At 37.8% G+C, this 14,167-nt stretch overlaps 1 pseudogene; it reads right to left on the reverse strand.

Moving 5' to 3' along the window:
- Window positions 1-10,028: 10,028 nt before the first annotated feature.
- On the reverse strand, window positions 10,029-10,143 carry LOC143678464 (U6 spliceosomal RNA; annotated as a pseudogene).
- Window positions 10,144-14,167: the final 4,024 nt, after the last annotated feature.

The raw sequence follows: 14,167 nt of genomic DNA on the forward strand, positions 1-14,167 counted from the left end.
CGCGGGGCTACTAAGGGGCGGGGCGCGCGGGAAGGCGTGGGCGGGGCGGGCGGCGTTCCGCGGCAGAAGCGCAGCCAAATACCCGAGCGCGGGAGCGGAGCAGCCGGGCGGCGAAGGAACGCGCAAAGTCTGGGCAGCCCCGGCCCGCGGGCCTGGGGACGGGGCGGGGCAGGGCCTGGGGCAGGGGCGGGGCCTCGGGAGCGCGCCTGAAGTCCCCCTCCCACCTGGAGCCCTTTCTTCCAGCAGCGAAGCCAAACTGACCGAAGGGAAAACGTCAGGTCTGTGAAACTTTTAGATGGGCGTTTTCTATGAAGAGTGCTACTCGGACTACTGGTAAGCCTGGAAAAGCTTTGCTCAGAACTTGAAAGTCGTTTAGATCTGTAAGCCCCTGAAGGTGCCAGGCTCTTCATTCCTAGAAAGTAACTTTTTTCTTTTCTATTCTTTTTTTTTTTCCAGTTCTGGAGTATAAAAGCCTAGGAAAAATGAGAAGGTTTTTAGCTAATTTTATTAAGTTACAAATAGCTGCTCAAAGGCATATAAAGGTTTGCTTTTAAGATATGCCTGGAATAAAATTTCCAAAAAGCATTTTCTTTGCTAAAGACTGTCTACTTTACTCATTAAGGCCATTCATTGATTATATTTTAGACCCCTACATCCACTTATCCGCAATCCAATCCGTTGCCAAATCCTTCAATTATCGCCCCGCCCCACAACGTTTTCTCAGATCTGCCCCCTAGTGTCTTCTCCACGACAGCCCCAGCCGTCATTACCCACACATGCATTGCTGGTCAAGCCTTCTATCTGGCGTCCCTGTGGCCTCCCGGGCCCCCCCCCAATTTCAGGCCGAACCGCAGCCATCTAAAACATTTCCGAAGACTTTTTCTCATGGCACCCCCTTTAAAAACTCTTATTGTTTTTTCCCTATGAGAATAAAGACCTAAATAATTAACAAGGCCTACAAAATTCTCGTTAACTGTGTAAAAACAGGACCAAGCCATCACTCCCACACCTAGCAGGCTTTTCTCAGGTCACTGAAAACTCCTGCATCCTCTTGCCTCCAGGTTTCTGCACAAAGACTCCCTTTGGGATCAGAGAAGAAAGTAGACTTATAAAAGAAAAGATAGTATTTAATAAATGAGTATAACTCCTGAATCATTATATTAATGTTTCTTTGAGTCTCCAGTGTCTTGGAGCAGCCAGAAGGAAAAAGCTAAATTTGAGGAACTGTAAACCATACCAACTCTGAAATCTGTTCTATAACTAACTGTTGTGGTGTGCTTTGAAATGTATTGCTTTTTTGAATATATGTTGTTTTTCAAAATAACAAAAATAACAATCAATAAAAAAGAAAAAAGATGCCCTTTGGAACCTGGAATCTCCTCTTCCCCAAGTTAACCAAGACTCTTTCTTCAGATCTCAGTGCAAATCCTTCAGGGAATGGTTTCCAGTTCCCTCAACTAGATCACATTCCAAGTACTTCATAGTTCCACAGTTTGTAAATATACATATAAATGTGTGTGTATATATATGTGCACACACATATAAAAGTGTATGTGTTTCCTCCTCTAGACCAAATGCTCCCAAGACCTTCCTCTCTCTCGTTGCCTACAAAGGGCACTTACAGTGCCTGGTTCCAGGTGGGTGCTCAGTATTTGTTCAATGATGGTACTGCCTATGTTCCAGCCTTGCTCTAAGTGCTTTCCTACATTACCTTCTCTAAACCTGATTGGAACCTATGAGGTGAGTATTAGTATCCTTTACAAAAGGAGGCCATGTTGGCTCAGAATTGTTCATTTACTTGTGAAGGGCAGAGGTACAGATAAAGACAGGCAAAATTTTAATCCAGATCTCTCTCATATTCTTAATGGCTACATTAAATTGTGGAAACTCAAAGAATTATGACTTGTCCAAAATCAAACCCTTGTTTAGTAGAAGTAGAATGAGTAAAAGTATATAAGGCCTTATAAGGTCTTTAACTAGACCTTGATAGCACTTTAAACCAATCAAATTTTTTAATAACTCGGGCAGCCAAGAGATTAGTCCTTGATTATTAACCCTGTTAATCCATTGCTTACTCTTTTTTTGAGACTTGGAGAAATCAAACTCTAGTAAAGTAAAAATGTTACATAACACTTTGAAGGGCAGTGCGATGGTGGCTCAGTGGCAGAATTCTTGCCTGCCATTCCTCAGACCCGGGTTTGATACCCGGTGCCTGCCCATGCGAAAAAACAAACAAAAAAACTTTGAGAGGTTGTATGGTGTGTAATGGAGTGCCATAGGGATTTCAGGAGCCAGAGAGCCCTACTTCTAGTCCCACTTCCTCCATTGTGTGATTTAAGTCAGGTCATAAACTTCTGAGGCTTAGTTTCCTTATCTGCAAAATGAGGATAATAATTTTATTTTATAGCTTTGGGGGATTATTAAATGAGGTAAATATAAAATTACCTACCTTCATAATCACTCAAAAACTGGTGGCTAAACTTGGCTGGTGAACTCACTGCCCAACCCCATATGTGGGACATGACTCCCACGGTGTAAATCTCCCTGGCAACGTGGGACCTAGCTCCCATGTATGAGCCAGGACCCAGCATCAAGGGATTGAGAAAGCCTTCTTGATCAAAAGGGGAAAGAGAGACAAAATAAAGTTTCAGTGGCTGAGAGATTTCAGAGTTGAAAAGTTATTCTTATAGTTATTCTTAAGCATTATATAGATACCCTTTTTTTTAGTTTATGGTGTATTCGAGTGGCTAGAAGGAAGCACTTGAAACTGTTGAGCTGTGTTCTAGTAGCCTTGATTCTTGAAGAAGACTATAACTATATTGCTTTTACAATGTTACTGTGATTGTGAAAACAATTGTGTCTGATGCTCCTTTTATCCAGGGCATGGACAGATGAGTTAAATAATAATAAGGATAAAAAATAAATAATAGGGGAGAGATAAAGGGTAAAAAATAGGTAGATTGAAATACCAATGAGAATAAAGGGTAAGAGGTATGGGATGTATGGGTTCTTTTTTTGTTATTTCTTTTTCTAGAGTGATGCAAATGTTCTAAAAATGATCTTGGTGAAGAATACACAACTGTGATGATCTTGGGAGCCATTGATTGTATAGTGGTTGGACTGTGTGTGCGGATATTTCTCAAAGATATTTTTTTAAATGGTGACTAATATGAAGATGATATGTATGTATATGTATGTATTGTATGTATGTGTGTATAGCAATACTGTTAATGCTTTACTTGTCTAAGAATAACACTGAAGGTTTTTATCAGATATTTTTTTATGAGAGGACAATTTAATTATGATCAGATTAAATGATATTTCCCATTCTGGTAAAATGTTTTGAGATAAAAAAAAAAGACTACTGACTTATTTATGCAGTGCTATTTATTTATGCAGGTATAATGAGTTCTTCCTCCTATTAGTTTCCTCTTTTCCATTTCACTGTCATTACCCAGTACTTTTTCCCAAGCTTCATGAAATTGTCATTTGATGGTGGCCATAGTAAGCTAGGTTTGTCACCCATCTGCAACTTCCCATTCCATATCCTTCCTGCTAGCCCTGCTCTACAGCAGCTCAAGTTGCTGGTGCTTTGCTTTTAGTGGAGATGGGGTATGTATTCTTGAACCAACTCCTCTCAGGCCTTGATCCTGAATTTCAGAAGCTACATCCTTTTCCTACGTGTCTACTGTGTATGTGTGTGTGTGAGAGAGAAAGCGAGAGAGCCGAGAGACAGAGACAAGAGAGAAAAGATGGACAGCCTATCCAGGATGAGGTACAACATTAATGTGTAAAATCCTGGAACTCTGCTCACAGAGAAAAAATTCTCTAGGGAAATGCAGTCCACCAGTAGGACTTAGGGTATTAGCAATCTCCTTTCCTCACTTTAAAAAGAGAGAAATGGTATCATTTCCCTTTCAGAATTTCCCTGCAAAGGACCTCCTGTGTACATAAAAGTTTAGATTTGTTGCTCCATTTCATTCCTAGTCCATCCTCCTCTTTCAACTAAGCAGTATTCCCAAGTGTCCTAGCATCTAAGAATTATTCCTCCTATCCCAGTATAATACCCTGAGCTTGGAGGGATTCTGAGGTATACAAACTAGCTCACTTTACCCAGCCTTCTTTCTCCATGGCCCCTCCACCCCCCCCCCACCCCCACTGCCCTCACTACCATCTACAGTGCCACTCTACTCCAAAGACGTCTCCAGACCGGACCTCTTTCCTCATCTTGGGTGTCAATGAAATGGTTTATTGAAGACAATTTTTCTTCTACTGTGTTGTGAAGTGTTTTGCAAAATAATAAATCATATTTATTTGAATAAATATATGTACAAACAAAATGAGATATCCACAACATCCAGACCCACCTCCTTGGGAATGTGAAGATCTCTCACAACTTAGACTGTTACAGTCATTCTTCTCTGTCCTTAATTATAGTACCAGACTATAATGTTGATAACTAACTCTACCTGCATAGCAGGTGTTTTAGTTTGCCAGGGCTGCCATGACAAATCCTGCGAATTGATTGGCTTAAACAACAGGAATTTATTATCTCACAGTTTGGGATGGTAGAAATGCAAAATCAAGGCATTGACAGGCCATGCTTTCTCTGAAGTCTCTTGCGTTCCAGTGGTAGCTTGCTGTATGTCAGTCTCTGTCTCCTCTGCTGGTTTCTGCTGCCATGCCCAAATTTTCTTTCCTTATAAAGACTCCAGTCATGTGGGATTAAGGCCAACCCTGATTCTATTTGCCCTCATAGGATCTTCAAACATCCCATTTACAAATGAGTTCACACACACGGGACAAAGGTTTAGGACTTGAACATATCTTGTGGGGCACAAGATTCAGTCCCCAGCCATAGTCTTCTCATCTTAAATATATTTATTACAGGGTCAGTGGAAATAGAACTGTTTTCCCCTAATGCATGCTTCTGTCTCACAAGCAGTGGTATCAACCACTTTGACTCTTTTGAGTGTGCTCTCTTTGTCAGATTAAAATTTTGTTTGCAGTGACCTCTGTGAAGCCACAGGGTTTCCCCCCAAGAAAATGTAACTTGAAAACCAGTGATATGGAGCAATTGGATATAGTAATTTGTGGACTGGAACAAACCATTACATATTCTAAGAGTGTGATGTCTGCTCTGTACATTTGACTGATAGCCTTCCTGTGTGAAAATGCTATTAACCTAAGTTAAAGTCATATGCTTTAGGTTATTTTTTTCTGGCATAATAATTAATAACACAGAGCTCTTGGTGTCAAGCAGTACTGGGTTATAAACCCAGCCCTGCCATTTCCTAGGACTGTGTCCATGGGCCATTGCTTAACTTATCTTGGAACACAGTTTCATCTTTTATAAACTTAGAATTAATGTACTACCTACCCCATACTCATAGGGTTGTTGTGAAAAAGGAATTACAAATTCTGAAGCTGTTTTAAATCAGTAATACAGCACAAGCAATGGAAATCCCTTCACAATGAGCTATAACTGACAATAAGTGCTCAATACATTTTCCCATTTTTAGGAACTGATTTAGCATCATTGAGTTACACTAAGCTAGTTATGCTTACTTTAAAATTCCCTTATGAAACGGTTCATATCCTGATCAAAAAGAAGCCGCTTGTTCTATGATTGTTGGAACAAATATACTTACTCTAGCCCTTCCTTTGCACATATGATGCAGTAACCCTGAAAGGAAGCTTAAACTCTATGTTAATGATCATAATCTCTTTTTTGTATCTTCTCAAGTCACTGAATTGTTAACATTATAATTGGCATGATTACTTGAAAAAAAACTGTTAATGAATATCTTTACAATTTGTTTAATTAATTTGGGGATGTTTTATTTACGACATTTGATTGCTCCTTTAAGAGCAAAGAAACTCAGAAATTAAACACAGTAATTTTCTCTTGTGTTCTAAAGACAGCTTATACGAAATCCACCAAACCAGGAAGATCAAAACTAGTTAGCATCCACTACCCATGGGTGTCTTAATGATTAGTAGGGACCCCTCATGAACAGTATAGTCGTACTTGCATTTATTGATCAAGTTATTGGCTGCAGTGGGTGGTATGAATTGTTTGGTGTACTGCAGTCTCTTTGGCTTGCACATATGCACGCAATCTCAACATCACAAAGACCTTGACATTTAATGGGGAAAAAATGCCCAAGTCTTTAGAATCTATATATTTTGAGAAAGTTTTTGAAGGGATTTAACTTCAGTCTTGTGGGCACCCGCCAAATTTCTGTTACAGGAACAAAAGTGACCAGTCTAAAGACACAGTTGCATTAATATATCCCTGGGGCAGTTGTTTTAAAGGATTTGGTATCTTCTGTATTTCCTGATCATTTATCAAATTCACCTTGACATAGATATTTCACTGGTCATTGTTTTTTGTTCAGTAGACTCCAGAGTTCAACCCATTCCACTGCTTTTTATTGCTTGCTATTTTTAAGGAGATACCTCAGTAGAAACCTCCTTTTTCTGTACAGTGTAATTACTGAAGCACATAAAGTGGTTATAACAGGGATTTATCACTTTCAGGTGGAAATACTCCCAGCCAAATAAAAGATAGAGTAGGAATGCCAGAAGCAATTTATAACAGGCTCACTGACATTTTGTGTCGAGAAGCTCTACCAGTGAATAAGCATCAAGTCATAAATCTCGGCAAACGTGATTAAAGCAAGCAAGTTATTCTTTGAGGGGACACTATAATAAACGGATGCTGAGATGCAAAGCAGGAAAATTCTGTTGACAAAAATCACCAAAAACAGCTGTCAGTAAAATTTACAAACAGCTTGTTTTAAATTCTGTTGGATTCCAGCAGCTGTTTGTGTGCACATAAAAGGTTCATTTAGGAAATGAGCATTGGCCCTAGTTTGGGTTGCATTGTGTTTCAAAATTTTGAAATCAGTTTAATCAAAATTCATGCAATAATTTAAATTTCTCTCAAAGGAAAAGTGAGAAGTAGCCAGTGTATTTAATGAGTCTCATATGTAGTAGGTGTTCAGTAAATATGGAAAGAAATGAGGGAATGACTACTATGCTGGTTTGAATCTGTTATGTACTTCAGAAAAGCCTATATTTTTTAGTCCATTCTTATGGGGGCAGATCTATTGTGGGTGGTCTTAGATTGTTTACATGGAGATATGACCCCCCCCAGTACAAAGTGGGTCTTAATTTTTATGGTGTCCTTTATGAGAAGATACAAGGAGAAACATTTGGAGAGAGTTTAGAGAAAAATAATGCCTTGGGAGAACTAAGGAAAGGCCCACCAGAGCTGAGAGAGAATGCCACTGAAACCAGAACCAGGAGAGAAGGACCAACAGATGTCACCGTGTGCCTTCCACGTGACAGGAACCCCGGATGCCAGCAGTCTTTCTTCAGAGAAGGTATCTTCCTCCTGATGCCTTAATTTGGACATTTTCCTGGTCCTAGAACTGTAAATTTGTAACCTAATAAAACCCCATTGAAAAAGCCAATGCATTTCTGGTATACTGTATTCCAGCAGCTTTAGCAAACCGAATCAATGATTACAATTATCTGTGACAGCAGTGAGCAGTGATCAATTATGAAGTGTATTTCAGCTTTATTTTTCCCATCCGTACACACCATTTTGAAAAGTATGCCTTGTATGTATTGGACTCATTTTAGCAGTATTGTTATTCGCCCTTAGTAAACCCTTCAGCAATACATTTTAGATTTTAGAAGGATGAATTAAAATTTAGTTCCTATTATAAAGTCACTTGCTGTAAAAGAGAGTTTATTAAATTTCTCCACAATGTTTTTGCTTGTGCCTTTGGTCACTTTTCTCACTTTCTCAAAAGATAGGTTACATGTTTGTTCATCTGTGAAACAGAAATAAATAATAGCTCACTCTATTGCATGCATTAAATAAGCTAATGCATTTAATAGCAAAGGGCTTAGAACATAGTATGTTCTTAATAAATGTGTGCATTTATTACCATACAAAAAATTCTAGGTTCAAAAATAAAAAATAATAAGAAATTTCATCATAGATAATAAAAGCCACCCATATCCTCATGGATACTCAACTAGACAGGAATCCAGTGTATTTTATATATATATATATAATGTTTAGGTAGTAATTTGGAAGGTTGAAAAGTTGACTCAAACCAAAAGTTATCTTCTTAAGCCAGACCTAAATAGTGGTAATCTTTTTTTTCTTTGTTTATTAAAATCATTAAGGAAAACATATTCAATTGGTTTTAGTTTTCTAGAAAAGAGTCTGGAATAATAAAGTCTACATAATCCCGATTCATCATATAAGCCTAAAATCACCTGGTGATATAAGTACCATTCTCATCCCAAATTGACAGAAGAGGAAAGGGGGCTTCATGCTGCTTAGTAAATTTCCCAAGGACACACACTTAATAAGTGGCAGGTCAGGAATTAAATCTAAGTCTGACTGACTCCAAAGCTTACATTTTAAACACCTACATAACCTAGTGCTAATTAAATTCAACTTCGAAGGAAGTTGTTTAAAGTCAAATCAGTTGAAATATCAGAATGTACATTAATTTCTAGCACAACTTTGCATCATAAGATTTACAGAAGAAGTTTTAGTTATAGTTCCTCCTCTCAGAATTTACTATCTAGTTACAGACAAGACTAATACAAGAAACAATACAAATAATATGAGACAGATTATAATTAAGTGTTCAATTTTGGTGCATGTATAAGTATCACAAAAGGTCAGCAGAGAGAATGCTTAAAATTGGAGGGGTCATGGATAGCTTTGTGAGAGGGGTGAGAGTGGGTGTTAAGTCTTGAAAGATTGAGGTTTGAAGTCGTGGAAGGGAGGAGGAAGAGTATTTCAGATGGGCAAAATCATCTGAACCCAGTGACACAAATGATGAGGGAATATCACTAGTTTGGCTTGAGCAAAGATAGTAGATTAAAGTATATGAAATTGCTGTTTTGTTTAGTGTGCTGGTTTGAAACTTTTAAGTACCCCAGAAAAGCCATGTTCTTTGCACACTTGTGGGGGATAGACCTGTTCTGGAAACTTTTGCTTAGATTATTTCCATAGAGATGGGACACACCCAGTTGTGGGTGTGACCTTTTGATAGACAGAGATGAGACTGCTCATTCAAGGTGGGTCTTGATTAGTTTACTGGGTTCCTGAAGAGAGCTGATACAGGGAAATATTTTAGAAGTAAGCTTGGAGATAGACGTTTGGAGACAGACATTTGTAGTGCCAACAGATGTAGCCCAGGTGCTATTCATAGGAATAGCCAGAATCTGACAAGAAGAAATCACTGGCCCCAGGAGATGTTAAGGTTTTCACCCAGAGCAGCGAAGTCAGGACCCACAGACACTTAGAGGGGAATCCATTGAAATCAGAAGCTGGAAGCAATGGAATCACCCTTTCTTCGGTGTTAAGGTATCTTTCTCTGGATGCCTTGGTTTGGACATTTTTAAGGCCTTAGAACTGTAAACTTGTAACTTAATAAATCCCCTTTATAAAAGCCGATCCCTCGGCACCTTTAGCAAACTAAAACAGTTAGTCAAAAATGGTCAATTGACAGCAATTTCATCTGACTCAACCTAATACATATTAAATAGCAGAGATTAGTTAGTACATGGGATGCAGAAAAGTCACCTTCTCAGGGAGAGCCTAACAAGAATCAACAATAATGGCTAATATTATTATCTGCTCACTTATGTCACCCTAGGAGAAATTTGGAAGTGTGTTGCCAAAGTATTCACAGAAGGGCCCCAGACCAATCAAAGTAAATAGAATAAAACTAAAAGGCTGGAATATTTTTTAAGTAAAACAAACATACAAAAAACAACTTAAGCCTGGGAATAAAACTTGCCACATTATTGATAACAGCTCAAATTTATATACTTTTGGCAACTGCCCCTGCTGTGTGGCAACTGGCTCATATGAACTCACAAGAGCCAACTGTTAAATTTTCAGGAATCTTGCCAGCTGGTTGTTAATTATGGCCATTATTAGAAATTAAACTATGGAAACAACTAAATAAAAATTTTTTTTAATAAAAAATATGAAACGCTTCACGAATTTGCATGCAGGGGCATCATCCTTGCGCAGGGGCCAAGCTAATCTTCTCTGTATCGTTCCAATTTTAGTATATGTGCTGCCGAAGCAAGCACAATAAATTATTTTTTAAGACAAAGGTAATAAATATTAAAAGCTCCCCATTTCCTAACTATTTTACTACATTTTCTTGTTGCCTCTGCTTTTGCTGTTATTTACATCTTTTTAATCTATAGTGCATATTGGCGTGCTATTGCACATCTCTTACCAACTCTAACTGACATCACTCTGGTAGCTTGAAATCAGCCATAGTGGGAGTATTTACACCACTAATATTGGCAAATGTTACAAATCAGGGCTTGATAAATCATTTTTTTGGTGGTTTAGTCTAGAGTTAAGATTAAGTGATGAAGAAAATGTGAATAATACAGATTAAATTTTAAAATATGTTATGTCTATAACTGTTACATTGTGAATAGGCACAAAAAATGGATTTCAAAACCATTTCAACAAATGTTTGCATTTTTGAAAAGGTTTCACTTTTGTCATATTTATTTTTATGGGTTGAATTTTGTCCCTCCAAAATATATGAATATATAAAAGTGAAATTTTAAAAATGTATTTTCTTAGTTCAGACCAAATTTCCTTTGTGGCATGGTTTGGGGAAAATTATTGAAAAGATTCCTGGCTAAGAAGGGTATTAACAAAAGCCAAAGTAACAGCAGGCAATAACCACACTACTTTCCATGCACTAAGGAGAGAAAATAGCTTTGCAGTTTGGGAAGGTAGAAGAGAAGAAAGAAGGAGAAGGAGCAAAGACAGTTGCTAATGACATGTCATGATATTGGACTTGAAACAAACAAAATGATTAGCCATTGAAAAGTCCCAGGGAGTTGAGGGGCTGAAGAACTTTAAGAACAAGAATACTTTGAACAGGGTGTAGGCTTGCTGTGGAAGCAAATCTGGCATGTCTGGAAGTGTGGGGCCTGGCTCTTGGGAAAACATTTGGAAGCTACGTAACTGAGTATAAAGGTGAAAATGTTTCATGTCTGGAACAGGTCCTTTTGTGTAAGTGAAGTACCTGCACACATTGTTTTTAAAGATCTGGGCCAGAGCACATCATGATTTAGCAAAAAATAAAAAATAAAGACCTAGGGAGCTGCATTCGTAATCTAGGACCTTGAAATTGTTAGCAAAGATGATACTGAGTAAGAGCTCTGATTTGTGAGAGAGTGGTTTGAAATCTAATCCTTTGTTTTATCTCAGTAGGGCTGGATCATAAAAGCTTCTGGTTTTTGTTTGTTTGTTTTATTGCTGATGTTTTAATGTGATGTATTTTCCATCCCCAAGGAGAAATGTTTGTTACCAAAACAATATGGCTATAATGCTAAGAAAACTGTTTCAGGTTTCTGTTGTCTCACTCTCAAAACTGTCCAAGGAGCCCATGAAATGTAGGTTTATCCTTCCAGAGGCAACAATGATGATCCTTGAGAGTAAAATATATTACCTGAAATTTTTTCTGATCATGTTATGTTCTCAATAGAGTTCTATTTCCACATTCGGTGGCCTGATGTCAAAGATTTTCACATCTTTCTGCTTATAGCTTTAGGGGAACTTAGATGCTGTGATAGCAGTAATTATCAAAACTGAGAAAGAATAGGAAAAGGAAAAATACCTTTTATTTTCCAGCTATTTGAAATGGTTAAAAGTAAAAGAATAAATACACCTTAACCTATACGCATATTTTATGAATTGATAAAAGGACAAACAGATAAATGGATAGATAGATGGATAGACAGATAGATAGAATGATATGGAAAAGGTGGCAAAATGTTAAAATTGTTGGATCTGGGTATCTGGGTGTGTAGGGGTATATTGGAATTCCCTATGTCATGGTTAGGGACATGTGTCAACTTGGCCAAGTTGTGGTAGCTGTTTATCTGATTGGGCAAGTACTGGCCTGCCTGTTGCAATGAGGACATTTCATAGGATTAGGTCATGATCACGTCAGCTGCATCCACAGCTGATTCCATTTGTAATCAGCTAAAGGGGAGTGTCTTCTACAATTAGTGATGCTAAATCTAATCACGGGAAGCCTTTTAAAGGAGGACTCAGAGGAGACAGGCCCCATTCCTGCTTCGGCTGGTGAGCCTCTCCTGTGGAGTTCATCCAGACCCTCCATCGGAGTCATCAGCTTCACAGCCTACCCTGTGGATTTGTACTCTGCGTTCCTGCCGTCACGTGAGACACTTTTATAAATTTTATATTTGCAAGTGTTCCCTGTTGATTCTGTTTTCTCTAGAGAACCCTAACTAACACACCCTATATGGGGTTTGTGTTACTTTTATAACTGTCCTATAATTTTAAAAGTATTTCAAAATAAAATTTTTTAAAGTAAAAACTAAAAAATATACGTTTTAAAAAGAGGTCATGAGCACATATACTTTTGTGGAGACAGAACCAGGAAGGGAAAAGCAGGAGGGAGAGGGTAACTACTGATGAATATTGTACTCGTTTGAAACTGTTATATACCCCAGAAAAGCCATGTTCTTTAACCCTGATTCAATATTGTAGGTTGGGATCTCTTGATTAGGTTGTTTCCATGGAGACATGACACACCCAACTGTGGGTGTGTCCTTTTGATTAGATGGAGATGACCCCACCCTTTCAAGGTAGGTCTTGATAAGTTTACTACAGTCCTTTAAAACATTTTGGAGAGGGCTCAGAGCTGACACTGAGACTTTGGAGATGCAGAAAGGAAAATGCCCCTGGGGAAGCTGTTTGAAACCAGAAGTCAAAAGACCAACAGATGCCAACCACATGCCTTTCCAGCTAACAGAGGTGCTCTAATCCATTGGCCTTTCTTGAGTTAAGGTATCTTTCCTCGGATGCCTTAGTTTGGACACTTTGATGGCCTTAGAACTGTAAACTTGTAACTTAATAAATTCCCTTTTTAAAAACCAGTCCATTTCTGATATATTGCATTCCAGCAGCATTTAAGAAACCAAAAAAAAAAAAAAAAGAAAAGATCAGCAAAAACAAACAAGACAAGACAATGGTCTTGGAGCTATACAATCTAGATTTTAGTCTTAGTCCTTCCGTTTACTAGCTTTCTGATCCTGGTTAAGCTCCTTAATGCATCCTATTCTCAGCCAACAAGTGCTTCTTGGGAGTGTCTCATACACCAGTCGCTACCTTAGGTGCTAGAGAGTCGGAGGTGAATTAGACTAACCTGACTCTGTCCTCAGAGAGTTTACAATCTGTGTTTCCCTTTCATTAACTTTAAAATGGGGAAAATATTCACTGCTTTCGCATAGTGTTGCTGTGAGGATCAAATGAGAATACCTTATGTGAAGGCAGTTTGTAAAACATACAAGTGAGAGATTATTACTGTACTTCTCTTTATTGAAACTCAAAATAAGAGATATTCAGCCAACGCTACGTTTGTTAAAATTAAAAGGAAATTGATAACTTCAATTGTCAGTGCACAGTTGCCTCTGCAGAAGAACATACCTTCTTTTAAAAACCTGAGTATCAAGGTTTCCTGTAGCTTACATTATGATCAATGACAGTTGGTTTGCTTTGAAATTTCTCCTCTACATTTCATTTCCAAGTAAGAATTAAATTTCCTTCCTTGAATTATAGGGTGCCAGAATAAACAGTTGAAGCATTGGGTGAGAATGGGAAAATCTAACTCATTCTGTCCTGCTGCCTGAAGACAAAAAAAATCCTGTCATTTTAATGACGATATCCTCAGACTTCAAGTTATTTTTCCATTATATAACTTTGGTTCAACATAGTAAAAACTCTATGCCTAACGATAATTTTTTAAAATATTGAATTAAAGTAACTGTTATTTCTGTTCACTCAGAAAATAAACTTAAATCAGACAGAATCATAGCCCAATGTTCCCTTTTATTCTCTTATTAAAAAATTATTAAGTATTACTTGATATGAGCAGATTCAACAAGTTTATGGGTTTTCAAATCTTGCTAACCAGTTTTAAACAGTATTTAATACATTTATCTTCCAAATGTATTTTATTTTACAAATGTATTTTATAAATGTATTTTTTTCTAAATAAAGTTGGCATTAAATTTGAAAATAAGGAGTACCAATATATACCTCAGAAAACAACAA

Source organism: Tamandua tetradactyla, chromosome 3 (genome assembly GCF_023851605.1).
Source record: "Tamandua tetradactyla isolate mTamTet1 chromosome 3, mTamTet1.pri, whole genome shotgun sequence".
Lineage (NCBI taxonomy): Eukaryota > Metazoa > Chordata > Mammalia > Pilosa > Myrmecophagidae > Tamandua > Tamandua tetradactyla.